We start from the raw sequence: 19,062 nt of genomic DNA on the forward strand, positions 1-19,062 counted from the left end.
CTTTTCATCACTTCAATTTCCTAATATTTCAGCAGTCCAATTAGCTACTTGCATATCTTAATCACACTGAGACTCCTTACTCAGCTATAAATACAATTTTATTACTGCTGTTTTAATGACTAACTGTTATAATAACTATTTTATATAAAATAATTTCTCTTCAGACTTTCCCCATTTCCTTCACTTGTCTGTAATTCAGTCCATCTCTCATCATATTTTGTTCAGTGAATCTCATATCACCCTAACATGCTTCCTGTACTAAAAACTTATTACCTGCAAAGGGGGTAAAACTTCACTTTGCTTCACTATAAACATTTCCTCCCCATTTATCAGACTGTCCTAAAGTTGCTAGATGCAACCCAAAATTGAAGAGATACTATCTCCATGTTAAAAGGCATACTCTTTCAATAAATATGAAAGTATGGCCTGGACAGGCATTATGAACACAGCACATAGCGCTGTTGTTGTGAATATAAACATCACCAATAAAAACTATTTGTGAGCAATATATGAAGCCATAACTTCTGGATGGGAAATCCAGCTTTATTCTCATCTTTATTTTCTGTAATAAGACATACTTGCAGTGAAATAGTTAATTTTTACTTCCAACTTCTATACAATCTCTAACATTTCAGGCAGTCCATTAACTTCTGTGAGACCTGAGATGCTGATGCTTCAAAGTAGCAAATAAACCAGGATGAAAGTCTCCGCAATGGACTGGTCTGATTCTGCTCAAACTATCACGTTTTTTTTGTGTTCTAATTATCCACGTTGTGTGACCTACAAGATTTGTCTGTGGTGTAAAGGTACAGATGAGAGCAAGGGCTTCTGTACAAAAAGCACATGCAAACACTTATGTTCTACTGTATACAGAACTTCAATGTATTATGAATTTAAACAGAATTTTAGGTCATTCTCATGAAGTATATTCTGATTCAACAATTTTTATTTATTTTCTTTTAAATTTCTCTTGAACTGCTGTACTTCTAAACTTGAACTTGTTTCTGTGTAGGAAGAATTCAAAGATTAAAAGGCAGTCCAAAGTTACACATTTTTAATAGTTACTCTGTGTCTAAGTAATGAAATTTACTGGTAAAGCCCCATCACGCTGAAATTCTTACAAGGGGAGGCGAGGACATTTTTGTGGGGCTGTTTTGTACAACCTGCTTCATTCATTTCATAGTGCACTTGTTGTCTCGGGTGAGGTGGGCTGGAGCTGTACAGCATCACACTTTTACCAGTCCATGCCCTGCAACATGCTTCATTCTAAGCTCCTCTGACTCTGCTCTATCATAACCTACTGTGAAGCTGTCTGTGCTTGAAAGCTTCCTTTACAAAGGCTGGCTTTTGCTTAAGGGATTCAGAGAATACTGACATTCGGTTAAGGATGTATTAGAAGACTGTTTTTGCAGGAGGAAATATCTTTGTGCTTTTTGTTACCCAAAATGGAGACCTAAATCATGTTATTATATACACACTGCATTAGTTTAAGGCAAGACAGGTGGCCATTAGACTTACTGTTGGATTTTAGACTCAGAAGCATAAAATCTTTATAAACCAGATCTAATTGTATTAATATCATTGCCAATTTCCATCAGCTGAATATGTGACTGTGTTTTACAAAACCTAAATTCAGTTGCTGCTCCCAAAGGATACCAGAAAAATGGTTTTGTCAAGTGTATATGTTTCCTAAAATAATTGTCAGTAAATCATATCACAGATTTAAGATCTAAATAGATTATGTAATGTTTCATAGTTGTTAATTTGTATAATGGATCACCTGGAGTTCTGCTGGCTTTGGAACACTTACCCTTTCAGTGGTAAATAAAGTAACTTTGTCAGCTGCTGAGACAATTTGATTTAATTCCACAGAAATACACAAGCTTATGCGTGTTCACAGGGCATTAATTGACATATCTAATTACTACTGATGTATACTGTTTAAAATCCTCTTCTGCTTGCTACTGAAATACACTATTAAATATTAGAATTTAGGAATTGCTGGCACACAGAGTTTGTTAATGACTACTAAAAAAAAATAGCACTGATACCAAGACATAATACCTAGAAGTTGTTAAAATCTGTTTTAATGATAATTTCCAAACCACTTTATTATTGCTAAAAAATGACAGCTGTTTGCTATTTTACAAATTCTTTCTTCACTTTGATGTTCTTTTCACCCAGCAGAAAGAAGTCTCCCCCTCTTTCATGGGTTTTCACCCCTAGGAAATAACTTGGTATGTATTCAGTAGGAATTCCTTTTATAATCTATGCAGTAGCCCACGGTTGATTTTTTCCTCAAGTAGCAGAAGCTGAACTTCAAACAGCTGCTAACCTCTTTGCAGAAGCAGAGGTGGACATGTTTACACAGTCTGACTGATCTTTACAGATGGCCCCATCCTAAGGACTAATATCCTAAACAGTAAGCAAGAAAATGAACTTGTTTTGCAACACGACAGTGTTTTCAGCAGAAATTCCAGAAGCAGTTACCATTTATATAATCAACATGTCATACACGCATCAAGCTTACAAATTTAACTGTCTTAAAGACCAGGACAGCAAACCAGTCAGATCTCACATACCTTACTATGTATGCACCATTTTAAGTTCTCTTAAAACAGAGTAATCAATCCCCAGCAAAAAAAAAAAAACCAAACCAAAATGAACTGTAATGAACCCCAAACCCTAATGAACCAGAACTTTCAGTCATGATCTTCATGCAGATTAAATTCTAGCTCTGACAAGTGTTTTCCATGCGCTACACTTTTTCTGCAATGCCATGTATCATACTCATCAAGAAGTTCCCTACCAAAGAGTATGTATATTGAAAATCAGTAACTTGCTGTCTTTCAGCCTTATTAAGAAACTTTACTGCCTTAACCTAACCTATTATCAGTGCAATAACACTTTCCTTGATTTGATACCTTCCATTACTCTTGTATGTTTGGATAGATCCATTTTTTTTTAACAATATACAGTTCATTTCCTTCTTACTATCATCACTTTTTCTGTATTCTCTACATTTTTTCTCCCGTTTCAAATTCAAGTAGCTGGCAAGATGCTGTCAAAACCTGGATGTTTCAGTGATGTCTCAAAACTTTTTGAGACATAAAAATATCATTTCTTCAAGCTATCTTGAACTGCAAAATATTACAGGACAAAATTTAAAATGTCTTGAGTGAAATGTTTTGTTCATCATTGCATCTCTGTTTCAGTATGGTCTCTTCTATCCAAGTGTACAAAAGGCAGACTAGATGTCACTCTAGTAGGATAGAAACCTCTAACAGAAGGGCAAGAAAAACAAAGGATAGTAGAATATATAAGCATTTCACATGAGGTCACCCAATACTGTGTAAGTATGATACATGACCCAAAGGTCACACAAATCTGTGCTCTAGTCAGCGTGTTTCCCTTTTATAAAGTTGGATTTTATGACACTTCCAAGGCACAGCACTGACACTGATAACTATTCATCCAGCCAGCTTTGGTTTCCACTGGTAGACTGATATTGACGTGTCAATCTCACTGACCTGAGTTTGCTATCTGCAGAAATTCACATGCAGTAGGTCCATCACAGCCCAGATTCATTGGACTCCTTGTACAAGAGCTGTGCCGTAACTCTTTTTGTGCACAGCAGTCATTTCTTTGACATTTCTGAAGTTCTAAAGCTCACCAGGACATCACGAGGAATATCAACATCCTAAATGCTATGGTAAGAGACTATGTCTAGAAAAATCTGGATGTTTGAGAGACTCAGGTGCAGCTGTGGAAAAAAAAACCCAGCAAACAAATGAACAACTTCAGAATAACTAACCAATATTTTGCATCTTTTTTTCTTCTTTTCTTGTAAGCTGTGAAAGTATTTATCCTCCAAATCCAGCCCATCATGGAACTATAAGAGACATCCTAACAGTACTCATGAAAAACTTACTCTTGATCATGGTTTTCTCCATAAGCAAGGAGCGTCTGCGCTTGCATTTTGCTCCTATGTCATGATTATAACCATGCAATAATTTGTTATTCTTCACATCAGACAAAGATAGAAGAAGAATTGTTTTTAGAATGGAGTTAAAAGACACACTCCACCACTGCTTACAGAGTACCTTTGTCTCTCTGCATATGTTCCTCAGAGGATAATAAGATTTAGGACCTAAGAATGCTTGTAATCTTAGGTCAACAAGGGTACAATATAAACCCGAAACAATGGAAATATATTAATATTGATTTAGGAATGAAACACTGAGGATGCTGAGATATTTGCTGAGAAAGGCAGTGAGCTGTTAGAAGGAATGAAAATAGAAGTTGATTTCTCAAATTTCTGTTTCTAGAAGGAATGAACTTTTTATCCTAAATCTGCTCCTCTACCAAGCCCAAAGTATTTCATACATTTGGAATAACAAAGATTGTAAGAAAGATCATTCTACTCACAAAGCAGAAACTACAAAGCTATGGGAAGATATTTGGCCTATTCACAGAGTCCTTCACGACTCTTCTCAAAGTCAACTCTTCAATCCATATTATTACCCTTCTTTTTTATTATCCTTGCCAATGATTCCCTAAACAATATCCACAACTTTAAGCTGGCAGACTTCTTTTGGCATGTTCTCCCCAGGGACTAAAGTTCTTTATCATCATTCAATACTGCTGTGGAGCCTTGGAGGAGCGACCACAGGTTTGGGTGCAGGGCTCCAGACATTAGGAATGATACCTATTTGCAGTAAACAATCATAACAAATCAGGGCAACACAAAAGAATCAAAACAAACTTGTTACAGCACTATCTTATTTCTAACAGCAAGGAGTCATTTCCTCCAAGAGATTGTCTTCCAGTGTTTACAAGATAACAAACAATCACCGTTCAGTGCTGGTTACATGGAAAGAAAAGGGTTACAGAAATTTCTAGGCCAAGCCTAGGTAAATATGACCCCTGTATTTCCACTACAGCCATCTAGACACTTCCAGCTGTTGAAATTATTGCTAAATATATTTACAATCTTTGTACAATAAAAAGCTTTATTACTTTTACTACAGGCAGAAGAAAAAAGCTTTAAATCTTTAGTTCTGAAGCAGTACCGCCTGTCTTAAAAGCAATGAAGCCTTTCAAAGGAAAAAAACAGCACACTCTAAAAAGGTGGTTTATGATGTTGTATCTCTGTTGCAATTTTGGTTCATATATTTTTATTAAGTGTAACCTTTATATGTAAATGAAATGATTATCTAACACAAAGTATTGTTTTCATAAAGTAAGAATAGGTTTTATGTCCTAAAAAGATAAAGCAGCATAAACCAGTCAGGCAGCTCAGCATGTATTTGATGGCTGTGAAATGAACTATTTGATTTCCTGTTATAGCCTTAACACTCTGCACTGTACCATAGCCACCAAACCCATGTGATTAGGCAACTAACCTTTCATTGGGGAGTCAAGCAGTATCAAGCAAGTTCTGCATTTCTAATAGGTAAAATACCTCATTTAAACATCTATGCTTGGAAATAACCCTTACATAGTGAAAGTTAGAGAAATGGAGAGCATATTCTGAAAACCCAGAGAGAGAGGTGAATGCACTCAGCACAAAAGAAAAGCTTCTAGATCAAATGTGCTTAGTTTGTATGTAAAATGTGGTTTTATTCTCTCCCTCCCCTTCAAGTGCAGCAGGGCCCATCCAGGAATAGAAAGGCAACTTTACACCTTCTGCTTCCCACATCACTGGACTGTGAGGCAGAACACAGCACCCTGGCTGACAGACAGATCTAAGGATGCATCACGCCCTGTCATGAATCAGGACATGAGGTTTCTGCGATGGCAATCTGTCTGACAATGCTAGCACTGATTCATAGAAGGGCTTTACAGAATCAAGGGAAATAAAGTGAGCCAAATTCTACATTTTAATTTTGTGTATAGCTCTTATGCTAGGGAGAAGACAACTAAAGCCATAAGTTCAACCAACAGGTAGCATGAAAGAAGACAAGAGGATGCTTTTTAAGATTCATTTTTCTAATAGTTATCATAACAAAACAAAGCCTGGCAAGCATGCCATAAGCTTTCTTCACTTAAATTTGAATGTAGGAGACAGGCCACCAAATAATGCCGCATGTCTATCTTCCTCTGGACAAAAAACTGATCAAACCTGGATTTACCAAGATGTATAGAAAAAGATAAAATCACCTGACAAATCTAAAAAGCTTGCATATCTTTATATTTCTCTAAACCTCCTCTTTGGTTTGGGCACATACAGAAAGATGAAGTCCAATTCACTGTGGGATCACCTGGAAAGCATATAGAAGTGTCTCATTTTACCAGGAGTGAAAGTGGCTACGAGCCAAAAAATCCATTCTACTCCAATCCCAGCAGGCAAATTAGAACTGACGCCGAGCAGCTTTATGTGTAAGCAGCTGTCGTAACCATTTTTATTAATAAATTGAGGAATAAAGCTGGTTTGCTTCTAAGCATATTTCTTTATTCCTGAATCAACAACTCTCAAAAATCCCCCAGACTTTCCTCAGAAAATCTTCCTGTTTGCTATATAAATCTGAGCCCTCACAATGCGTCTATTTGTTATCTCTTTATTGTCTTGTTAAGCACGTGTACAGTACTGAGCACAATGTCTCCTTGTTAGGTCCTGTAAACGCTACAACAACAAAGAATAAAACTACCACAAAACAATCTACTGCTTCAGTCCCTGTATTTTTCTGGGTTTAGATTTTGTTGTCTTGGACATTAATTTATCATCATGAGAGAATCTGTCAATAAAGAGTTATGAAAACAAGACAGTATTGGAGAAAAAAATATATATAGATTTTTACCTTGGGTGATTAAATTCTCACTGACATTAACATATGACAACCTGTTAGAATGACTTGTACGCCTTTACAGTTTTATAAATAGCTTTATCTCTTCATTCCACATGAGGAAAAAGAGAAGTATTATTTATTGTACCTTTCTACCACCACAGCATGGAATATTTCAAAGACTTACTTTAAGTTTTGTGGAAGTCTCTTGATATTAAAGGACTGAAGATACAAGATGATGAAACCTTCTTTATATCGTCTGCCCCCCTGCTGTACATGTTGTTACACACTGTTTTGTAAAACAACTAGCTCTAATCCACACAAAGGAATGCTTTCCTTTTATTGTCATGCAGTTGTAAAGCTAAAGCAAGCCATCATAATTTCATTAAATCATGCTGAATTACTTAGAAATGCTGAGAATGACTCATAAGATGTAATGTTTGCTTTACAAATGGATTGAATATTTATAATATTTAGTTTATACCATGTTATTTATTCTTAAAAAAAAATGACATATTTGGTTTTGTTTTCTTAGTAGAGCATAAGGCAAATTATATTAATTAGGCTATTTACATGATTTCCTAACTTGGAGCACTGAAAGTTGCCTTCAGCTAGCAAATAATTGCATTACAATTGCTGGAGATATCACAAGTTTTTTAATTATATCAAGCTCCATCAAGCTCTGATAGGACCTTAATAGTTACTTCCCCTCACTGCCAGTGCTTTCTCTTCCCGCTAAGCCATTTCAGTGTAGTCGAAGCCATAAAACAGAAATATATGACAAGAAACAATAATCTTCCAATTTTATTCCCCAGGCTTCAGGTTTACTGGTATATCCCTTTGGGAACATAATGACAGAGCTTGTCTTCTATAAGGACATTGGAAATAGATTGTAGTCTGAAAGTTACCATAAGATTTTGGATAAGCAACCAGTTTTGTTAGAAATAAAAGTGAAGTATGAAAAATACAGAAAGGCTAATGCAGCACAAACATATTTTTGCACAGTAGAAAATTCTTGCCAACAGGAATAGTTTTTCCTTTGCCTTCGTAAATTGGAGGGGAGGAAGAAGCTCACTAATTCAACATTTCATTTCTAAAACACACAGAAAACTTAATGAAACACAAGTTTCTATGACAAGAAGAGAATTGCAGAACATCTATGATAAGGTGCAAAGAATCTAGGCTTATGTCAAGTTTGATTTTAATTAACAAGCATCACTTACTCTCATTAAAGCTGTGAATAACATTTATTTTTCTGATCTAGAAGTGTTACTCCAACAACTTTGGACAAAAGACTTGAGAGCACTATGAAGTGCTTCAGAGGCAGAAAACGAACCTGTTCCAAATGACCGCCATAATGAACGAAAGGGATACACAAACTTATTCTTTCAAGCCAAATGCTCCTTGATCTGAAAAGATTGTCCTATGCCAACCTATTTTAAGCATTTAGCCATCTCTAGAGCAGTTAGCAAATGCATACAAAATGTAAGTGAAAGCAGGTATCTCACCCCACTGGACAGAAGCGGCAGAGCAGAAACTCAGTTTCACCATCCTTTCACTTACCAAAAAGTACCATTTATTGAACACCTAAAGACTGATGAATATTTAGCCACTGTGGGCAGTTTTTAGGATGTTTTTGCCTATTTTATATTTTTTGATCTTTCCCAGGCAATTCCAGCTCCTGAAAGGGCATAAATATGTGAGAGTTACAGTCTGGCTGGAGGTGTGTTTTGCTAAAGTTTTTACATCAAGTTTCTAGCTCTAACAGATGAAACAACAGCTGTAAAATCTAAAAGTTACAGACAAATCTGCGCGAGTTAAACACCAAGGACCAAAACCAACGCTTGAAGTTATTTCTTGTTTTAAAACATCATAATCCTGATTCCTTTAAAGAGCTGCAAATAGAAATGCCCCTTCCTAAGGCATTATCTACTAATACATCTGCATCTTCAAAACATCCACAGTTCATGACCTCCAGTGTTCACCATCTCCAGTTTTATATTCCCACCATCTCTATATCCCACCAGAACCTTGTTTTCTCATTTAAAATATTGCACGATGCCTTACCCAGCCCCTAAGGTTTGCACTGATCATACATGAGAAGAGAGCATAAAGAAATACTTGTATCTTTTTTTTTAAAGAGGGGCAGGGACAGTTTTCAGTTAATTCCTGGCCACAATGGTGTCTCTAGCAACACGAGAGAACAATATCCACTGTTGGACCTGAATATCTATGAGCAATCTTTTAAAACCACTAGATTATGATGAATACAGAAAAAGACACTTGTGCATTTAGTACTGAATGCTTATAGGTTTTCTGTTTCTCAGATGCCCGGAAGCTGTTCAAAGTTTGGTATTGGGCTGGACTAACTACTTCAGAAAATCCACAAAGCACAAGAAAAAATAAGCCAAACTCCAGTAAATGTTTTCAACAGTTCTGTTTGGAGAACCGAAAACTCAGTTAACCTCTCAGGGGTTAGCGTACAGTATTTTGGAGATTAAATTCAATTACAGGGTGAAATGGGCATTTTTGTTTGTTTCAAGTGCAAGCTGCAACACATTGTTGAAGATTAAGCTGTTTCCAAAGCCTCCATTACAGTTTTAAGGAGAAAAATAACCTCTGAAGTGTTCAGTATTTGTTGCCTGTTAATGATGTGAGTGCCTGAGAAGGAGTTAACAAGGGTGCTGAGGCGCTGGCACAGGGTGCCCAGAGAAGCTGTGGCTGCCCCATCCCTGGCAGTGTTCAAGGGCAGGTTGGACACAGGGGCTTGGAGCAAGCTGCTCTAGTGGAAGGTGTCCCTGCCCGTGGCAGGGGTTGGAGCTGGATGAGCTTTAAGGTTCCTTCCAACCCCTATCAGTCTGTGAGGTAGATACCTATGAGGTAGATAATTAATTGAGATACAAACCAAGGCATGTGAATACGCAGAAGCAAAACACATTTTAGTCCCCTGAGCCCAGAGTAAATCTGCACCTGTCCATTCAGATACGACAAATCCTGTCTAAAGAGCAGAACTTCATTTGAACAACATGCTATAAAGACATGAATGTTCTAAATAGATGATGCTCATGACTTCTCTGCTGCTGCTGCAGCAACATCGATGTTCTTTTTTTATCTTTGTCCTTTAGACTTGCTCATTCTGTATCTGTCACTAACACTGTGTTAAGGAACAGCTCTGCAAAGCACTACAGAAAGTAAAAGGGAGTCATGGAAGACAAATGACAGCATAATCTCATACTAGAAAAAACACTGCTGAAGATGAGTGTAAATGAGCAATTCAAATTCTACCGCCCAAACACTACAACGTGACAGACACTGGTGCTCAACTGAGACACAGTTAAACATACATGCACGTGCATGCTTGGAGGAGTAGCCCCAGGCAACAGGATGAAATGCAGACATGCTGCCCATGACAGACTCCACTGCTACTTTAAGACCATGCCCAGTGCGCTGAGTCCTGTCTCAACTTCTGAACTTATCACCCAGAGCTCTAAGGAGTAAAAGCTGGTGAAAGTATTTGGCCTTATCGAGGCTGCTGGGTTTAACGCCTTCCACAGCACTTGAGGAGATGAAATACTTTGCCACAGCCTTCAACCCAAAACTGAAAAAAAATAAATGTTTCTTTGAGGAAGGTGTTAGAAACAGAAAAAGAACCCACCCAAACTCAGCCTGGCACCGCAACCAGGATCAATGCGATCTATTTCAGCCAGTGGTGGGCTGAAGTGAAGGCTAGGAGTCGGGTAACCTGATGTCCTCTTCCTGCCAATATTCAAGCTGAGATATGGTTCATGCTTGGCATGTACAGTTGCTCCTCTCATTAACACCTTTACCGCTTGCTGCTGCTCAGACAAAGCCCTCACTTCACAAACTGTTGAAGGCACACTGGCACCATATGCACAAGGGGAAGTTATTTTCTCTGGCTTGCAAATGGGGAAGCTTACATGCAAAAAGGCTGTAGCTTAAATCTTGAAAATGCCTGTGAATTGGCAGTGCAGGGTCAGGGTGCACTGATGCCCAAGCACTGTATCACTGGGCAGTGTACTCGGGATAAAACTGGGGGTGCAGTGCCCACCACGGACACCAAAGGGGCTTTGATTCTCACAGGTGATAATTTATTGGCAAGGACATTCAACCGGTGTGGCCCAACGAATGAAGCTAGATGAAACAGATGTACAGGAGCTGAGCAGACACCGAGCTCCACCCCTCTGCCTGCCCCAGGGTCTCCAGCCTTCTCCCACCCAACAGCTTTCAGTAGTTGCTGTGCCATAAAACCTGCTAGGGGAACCCTCTTCCATTCCCACTACCCTGGGGTTGATCCCTGCTGCCAGCAAGCCCCTCTTATATACAGCAATGGGTCCTGCCTTCCTCTGCCTGCGGGCACCATCTTCCAGAAGCTTCAATCAGCCCATGGCAACGAGTGGGGCCACCGCTACTTTGACACTCAGTGCTGACAAGTCAAAGCAGCCAGCTCCAGAAAGAAGGCATCCTTCAGCTTCACCGTCGAGGGCAGGAGTGCTTCCACAGCTCTTAAGGTAAGGATTTCTGTTTTACCGTGGAGCAGAAGGGGGGGATAGAAGTCACACAAAGCTGGGGTCAGGGAGGTCTCAATTATCCTGATTTTTGCCCTCAATGGGATGCATATCAAAGGAAAGTCTTCACTTTCCTGTGGCAATTTGAAGAGCTGTGCCCTTAGTCTGACCTTGAAGGGGTCAAAACGGGAATAAACACTTGACCCATTCGACTCTAGAAGGTCAGTAAGTGGAAAGGAGACTTTTTGCTCCAGGCAAATCGAGTTAATCGGCAGTTTCTGTGTTTTTAAGGATTACAGACAGTGATTACAACAAAGCTCTGCTCTTTTTCTGACAGTTTTGCTGCACAGCCATGTCTGTGAAACAGCATCCTCCTGCAAGTGCAACCTCATTTAAATATCAAGGCAAGAGCCCAAAATGTGCGCCCAGCTTTCCACAACAAGCACGGAAGCATCCAATGCAAGAGATTTTAAAGAGCCTGAGTGGAGAAAAATTATGCTTGTTTTCTTTATTTCCAGCTCAAAACAGGATTATACAACACTGCTTATGTCTTAACTGGATTTTTTTTAAAGATACTTTAAATTATTATGTTATTTTGCATTCTCTCCACTGGGAAATCAAAGCTGACAATGAGACACTTTTCACTCATTACATATTTCATCCTCATTAAGTGAACTATGCTATATTCTATGCATTACTCTTTCTGAAATTAGGCTTCTGGGGAGCTATGACCTTTGTTTCTCTTATCCTTGGGAAGGAAATGTATTTTTTGCCTTCACGCATACATGCAAAGAAGTTAGGCATTGGCTATCCTGATGTAATCATTCTACTATGAACTGAAATACTTTAATTCAGGATAATTATATTTATCAAAGTTACCAGTAAGTAAATAAAGAAAAAAACACATACAATAAGCAATATATATATATATATATATATATATATGTTGTATGAGTTTAGGATTGTAACCTAAAGTTAGGATTGAGTTTAGGATTGTAACCTAAACTCATAGAAGATACCAAAACCTCAATGTTTTTGTAGGTGTTGACATTTTGGTTTGAGAATTTCATCCTGAACACACTGACTTAAAGTATGAAGAATGGTGACAAACATAGCAGTAAACTTTCTGGACCCATTCTAATCAAACCATCACATGGAAACCAGAGACAGAACTGAGCCCCAGGTACTGCATCTGTATTTGGAAGAACAGTGTTTTAGTAGGGGAATCTGTAAAAGAACAGATTAGTAGCCAGTATATTGCTAGGCTTTAGGAGGAAAAAACATCAACATACCTGAACCCTTCCCACTTTTACTCAAGAGTCTGCATGCAACATGAAGCAAGTCATCAAGTTTCCACATCTGGAAAACACACGCAGTACTTCACTACCACAACAAAAGGCTGTTAGGAAGGGGATGGGTATTAAACAAATGGAGCCAGATTTAGGAAGACAGAAGAATAAGGAACGGACATGCCAAAAGAGAAAAAGCTGAACTCTGACTAGAGGTCTTAAGCACAATAATTCAAAACCTGAGCAAGTAATAAAACACAGGGGGAAGGAATATATTAAATAGGGAGAGAAAGTTTATTGTGACTGGCATGCTCCTCCTGCAGTAAGAAATAAATCTGGTTTGGCAAGAGCTAGTCTCACTATACTGCATTTTGTACCACCAGTCTGCTGTTCCTTCACTGATACAATTAAAGAGGTGGCATAGAACCTACTTTCACACTGAGAGTAAGGAACAACTGCTGATACAAGCTAACAGCTGGAAACATGTATGATAAACATCAGCTCAGCTACTGAAATCACAGATCCTTTTGAAGAAAAGGATCTGTCTGTCAATCAAACCATACGCCATGTAGCCCTAAACTAAAAGTTAGGAGGAATAATCAGGGGGTATGTATTTTTGTAAGGTAATGGATTAGAAAGATGCATTGTTTTAAATCAGTCATCAGCTAAAGAAGTGGCAGTTCTTTAATAATGCCAGGATTCATTTTATAAGTGAATAAACCAGCAAAAAGCTGGCTGGGTGCACCAGTAATCTTCAAAGCTTGATTGCTTTTTCTGATAGCTTTAGAAAATTAGTGGATGAAAGCATGTGTAATATATCTGGTCTGAGTAAAACACTTGATGTAGTGTCTTACAAAATCTCTACTTGCAAAATTAATTCCAATTGGCTTGGACATGGAGTACTGTCACTTGGATTTAAAAATGGCTGGCTGAGTGCAAATAAAGGGTAATGAAAAATGGCAATGTATCAAGTTGGTGGGAGGTGGCTGGTGGAGCTCTGCAGGGATCACTGTTTGGTCCTGTTTATTTAACGTCTTCATTAACAATCTGGACTAGGGAGTGAAACAGCATGTTAATTAAACTGACACATAATAATAAATCAGAAATTTCTTCTAATGCCAGCAGTAATACTTTACGGAAAAGCAGCGTGCTACCAAGGTTTCGAGAAAGGTTAAAGTTTCAGTAACAAAGACTCAGCTGAGATATTATAATGGCATTCTACCTTTCAAACAAAATAGTCCAAAACATACACTAAGTGGGAGTCAGAAGCCTATTAGCAATCTACTAATTTAGAGCATGACTGCACAGTGTATATAAACTAAAGTAACTGGAAACTTTGGTTTTCCCACTGCCATTCGCATTGCGCTAGATTTGCTGGTAAAGACCAACTCAGTTGAGTTCACTAAACTGGTGGAAAACTAGTATTTGAGGAGAGGCTTGTTAAATCAGGTTTTAGGTGTTTCAAGAAGGGATCAACTGCTACATACAATGTAAAGGAGAAAAAAGAAAGACAAGATGGATCAGTGATAGGACCGCATCTTTTAGCGTCACTCAAATTTAAATTGGATTAGATATAACATAAACCACCCCTTTAAGTATAGTTTTATAGTTTCATAAGACAGCCAAGATTCAGCATTTCAGAGTACTGTTTTCACAATGGCAAGACAGCAGTCTACTGATACAGCATGCTGGATTCACTTTAATTATAAATATTCCTAAAAAACTTCAAATAGATAAGTAAAGATGCAGTTGTTGACTGAACAGTGATGAAAACTGATCAAAGACTACAGTGAGTCGCAGAAAAGAGTTCTCAAAAATAGGTTGGGATGACAGTACTCAGTCAGAGACACTGATTTCTCTTTTACAAATTTATGTATTAAAAAGATAGTTCTTAATAGCGTTGTTATCTCCCTGCTTTGATTGATTTACAGCAGCTTTTCTAGGCTGGCCCTTGGGCTGCAGTACTGCACTGAATCATGAACAGAGACTTATTTTTAAAGGGTGGTTTGATGCTACTTCCTAAAAGGCAAGAAAAAGAAAGGTAATTTTTAGGGTCTCCTTTACCATACCCAGTTTAAATTGTGCTGGGAATTCATGAAGTCCCCAGAAAACGTGAGTGTATAGTAAAGGAAAAGAAAGGAAAGCTCTGCAGTCCCCAATCTAAATGCTTTGTCCTGTCAGCTTGTCGTTGCATCTTTTGGAGGGCAAAGCCCTATAGTCACACAGGAATAGATAGACAAGCAGCTCCACTGGTCCAATGGAACTCCACTTGAGAACGGACCTCCAGAATTCCTTGTCTTCGTTAAATTGAATCTGTCATGCTTTCTGTTTAAAATGAGCTTAAACCTATTAGGGGAACCAGATAACTGGATGCACCGTTCTGATGTCACATTTGTTAGGTAGGTAAATTGCTGCTGCTGAACTAGATGCTGAATCACCATTCAGAGGTATAAAACATGAATTGTCTGAAGCCAGTAGTTACACTGATGTAAACGAGAAGAGAAAAACCCAAATTCATTTGCCAATATGTAATAAAATATGATGTATGTATAAAAGTGTTCAATGCTCTTTAGCTGCAGTGGAGAGAAATTCTCTTGGCAGCTGTTATGCAATACCCAATAAAGTCTCTTGCAATAGTATAGTGAAAACCCACAGAAACATTAAAGATTGTTTAGGTATCAGCTATTGTACTACACTTTTCTCAAGTAATTTATTCTCTGTGGTCTTGTCCCAAATGCTACTATCCATTAATGGCACCAGTTTTCTCGAGGTTTAGTTTTAATCCTCTCCTTTTAAAGGATTCCTTTTCTCCTGTTGCTTGGCTTTTTGTTGGTTTGTTTAGTTGTGGGGTTTTTTTTTTGTAAACTCCAGTAATTTCTGAAGCAGCTGCATTGGTCATGAACTACTCACATTTTACAATACCTACAATGATTTTTAAACAGAAAGAATCCGCTCCTGGGAACGCTAATCCTTCCATTATAGAAATAATTAAGCTCTTTTATTTGCAAGATGAAAATCTTTAGGGAACATATGAAAACTAGCAAAGAGCAAATTTTCTTTTTTTTAAGCAGGAAAAATGATGATATAAACATTCCTGCCAGTGTCTATTAAACTGTGGCATATGGGAAGGCATACAAACACTTACATAAATCTTTCTCAGTAGTTCTTCCATTTGGCTCAGAAAAAAAGGATATTCTACAAACTTTCTTTACAAAACCATGATGGCAAATTCTCTCAAGATCTTTTCAATGTTAATACCCTTCCATGCTTTTATGGGAAATGTTAACCTAAATACTGTTAATCTGTCTTTCTAGTCTGTAATTATCTATAGACGGTCCTTGTTTGCAAAACACACTCTTCCCCAGTTAAACAAAACTACTTGTTTTAGATTTTTATTTACTTGATTTAGTTTATGATGTTCTGGTGCATTTTAAATGCAGCAACTTCTGTTCCTAAGTCTCCTACATTATTTGATTCTACACATTGCACTGTATCTACACATACAGGACTTAGCACATTTCCACCCAAATATTTTTGAAAGCTTACTGACATAGAAGTGCTATCCAATCACCAGATTTTGGATTATAAGACAGAAAGCAATATAGGAATATTCCTTGACTGGCCATGCCTGGTGATGATGTCACAGGGGAAAGTGAACAGCTGAGGTTACTGAGTTGCGATGGAGCAGTATTTAGAGGACAAAAACCAGAAAGCAGACCTCATTTCTTTTTCCTCTGCTCTCCAGACAAGCTGCTTTGTGAGTGTCTTATTTGAGGCTTGCTTTCCTGGAGAAGACTACACACCTGCCTGCCCGTGGGAAGTGGTGACTGAATTCCTTGCTTTGTTTTGTTTGTGCATGCAGATTTTGCTCTACCTGATAAATTGTTTTCATCTCAACCCACAAATTTTCTCCCTCTTACCCTTCTAATTCTCTCCCCTATCCCACTTTCAGGGAGTGAGTTAGCAGCTGTATGGAGCTTAGCTACCTACTGGGGTTAAACCTCAACAGGCAGGAAGAGATGTGAAGGGAAGAGCTGGACACTTACAACAGGATTATCTAAATGGAGAGAAAAAATGTCCAGGTAAGAGGAACAGGGAAGATTATGTTCTTGATTAATAACACCATGGCAAAAGGTATTGACAAGATCCCTCACTAATGGCTTCTAAAGAAATTAAGTTACTTGGGGATCTAGGTTAGTTTTTACAGAGGAGAAAGGTTGTATCAGGGTTAGACAGCACTTGTTCTTTTATTTCTATTGTTTCTGTTCTTCCAGAAGATGGAGAGAGAACATGCACTCCTTGGTTTTGTTTTGATTTAAATAGAATGTGATGTAATAAAATTCTTGTAAATGAATATTAATATTATATGAGGTTGGCTTTTTATATTTCCTACTTATGTGCATACTTCACCAATGAAATATTTTAAACTGTTAAACACTTAAAATGCAAACAGGAAACCAAAAATAATCTATTCAGTAAGCAAGCACAAGACACTGGAAACTTTACGACAGTATTTTCTAGCAGCACAGCTGGTATTTTGTTCTTGTCCTGGTTAAAAACAAGAGAGGAGCAAAGATTAATGAAAATAATATCAGCTTTTGAGAAAGCTCCTCTTGATTTTTGAGTTTACCTTTTCTCTGAATTAGAGCAGTGGCACAGTTCCAGATGTGAGGCTGCTGATCATACAGTTACCACACAATTCTGCTATTGCTCTCTTAAGAGTTTGTTTGTATTGTAACCTACAAAAGGGCCAACATCTCATTTAACACATGCTTATTAAATATAATTATTTCTCTATATATAAGTCAGACTTCTATTCAAATGTTGATTTGCTTGTTGGAAATCAAGTTAAACTTCAGCTTCCAGCTGAGTTATGAACTGGGAAAAACAGGATATCCTTCCACAAATACTGACCTAACAGCTTTTAATCCTTCCACCAGTTCTGCTAAGAGTGTATAAACCGCAGCATTCTGCTTTTGCAGTTTCACTTATAAACTATTTACAGACTGAAGAGATAAAAGGCAATAAGAAAGAGTATTTCTGAAGTCACCTTTTGAGAATATCATTTAGACGGATATTCAAACAGCTGTAGGTGACTGTAATAGACTAGTTTGAGAAAGTCACCATCTTCTCAGGTAGGCTGAGTGATTGTTTCTGTACTCCTCTTTACTTCTGTGTGTCAGACTTCCACAGAAGTAACCAGATTATGACAAATTATCCAGCTGGAAAAATTAAAAGGTTATTTCTTCATGGGTCGAATGAGGCACTTCATGACCCACTGCAGAAATGAAGGCCTCCAGTCAGGCTTAAGGATACAGAAATCTCAATCCCTCACCCTGTGCATTCAGAACAAGGATAAATTGCTTTTAATAAAGACTAAGAGCCTAGCACAAACCCAGGGAGCACCATATGAAAAAGTGTTGGGAGATCCTGAAGTCACAGGGCTCCTATCCTGTCTAAGGCAGATATGCCTTTACCTGTGTAATAGCATAGCCGGTGTGGCTTTTGAAGATTCCCTATCCTTAGAGGTGTTTTTGTGTTGTGGGGTTTATTTTAAGCACCGTCATATAGATGATGAGCATTCTGATGAGCAGATGGACGATCTACAGCAAACCTAGAGTTATACCCAAAATGTATCAGCACACAACTACCTGTGATACTATTCAGTTTTTCTACAGCACATGGTAAGCAATCAGACAAGACTGTCCTTTAGTTGAGGAGTGACTTGCAGCAAGCTTTTCTGTGCTTTAACTGACTTCCAAGACACAAAGATGACTGTATCAGACTTAAAATGCAGATGAGACTTTTAAACGGAGAGCCGCAGAAATTATAGCAGCTACTCTGTTGATTTCTACCATGAGCTAAACACTGTCTTGACTGCTATACAGAGAATTTCCTCAACCCTGACAGAAATGAAGGAGAACTAAAAAATTCCCAGAATTCTTTCAATTCCTTTAATATTCAATGATACCCCCTGTAGACATCCTATGTTTCTTGAGAAGGATATGCTGAGGAAATGACTGAATTCTGATGCAGTCTGCATATGAGACGGGGTTTTGCAAAACATCATTATCTTACGAGGCAGAATATTTAAACAATTCATGGCAAACTAATGCAATTTGTGCTGCTATATTCAGTGTTATGGTATGTTGATCTGTGAAAGCAGCTACCAGCGACACCTGCAATGCCCTGGAGCAAATGTGCCTGAGTACCGAGTTTCCAAGGTACTATAAGAAGAAACTGCTATGTTTAACCTAATTAAAATATGTTCTAATAAACAGTAAATTGGAAGAAACTGACATAAAAAGAGAGTGTACTGTAAAAACCACAACCCATTCGCTTTAGGCAAAATTTAATATCAAACAGTACCCAACAGGCAAGGGGTTGGTAGCCTTAAATTAGCTGAAATAGCCTTTTTCTTTGAGTACCTTACATCCCTTGTATACTCAGGCAAATATATAT

The sequence above is a fragment of the Pezoporus occidentalis genome, unplaced genomic scaffold (genome assembly GCF_034315485.1).
Source record: "Pezoporus occidentalis ecotype Australia unplaced genomic scaffold, CSIRO_AGI_Poc_V1 ctg30, whole genome shotgun sequence".
NCBI classification, from domain to species: Eukaryota; Metazoa; Chordata; class Aves; order Psittaciformes; family Psittacidae; genus Pezoporus; species Pezoporus occidentalis.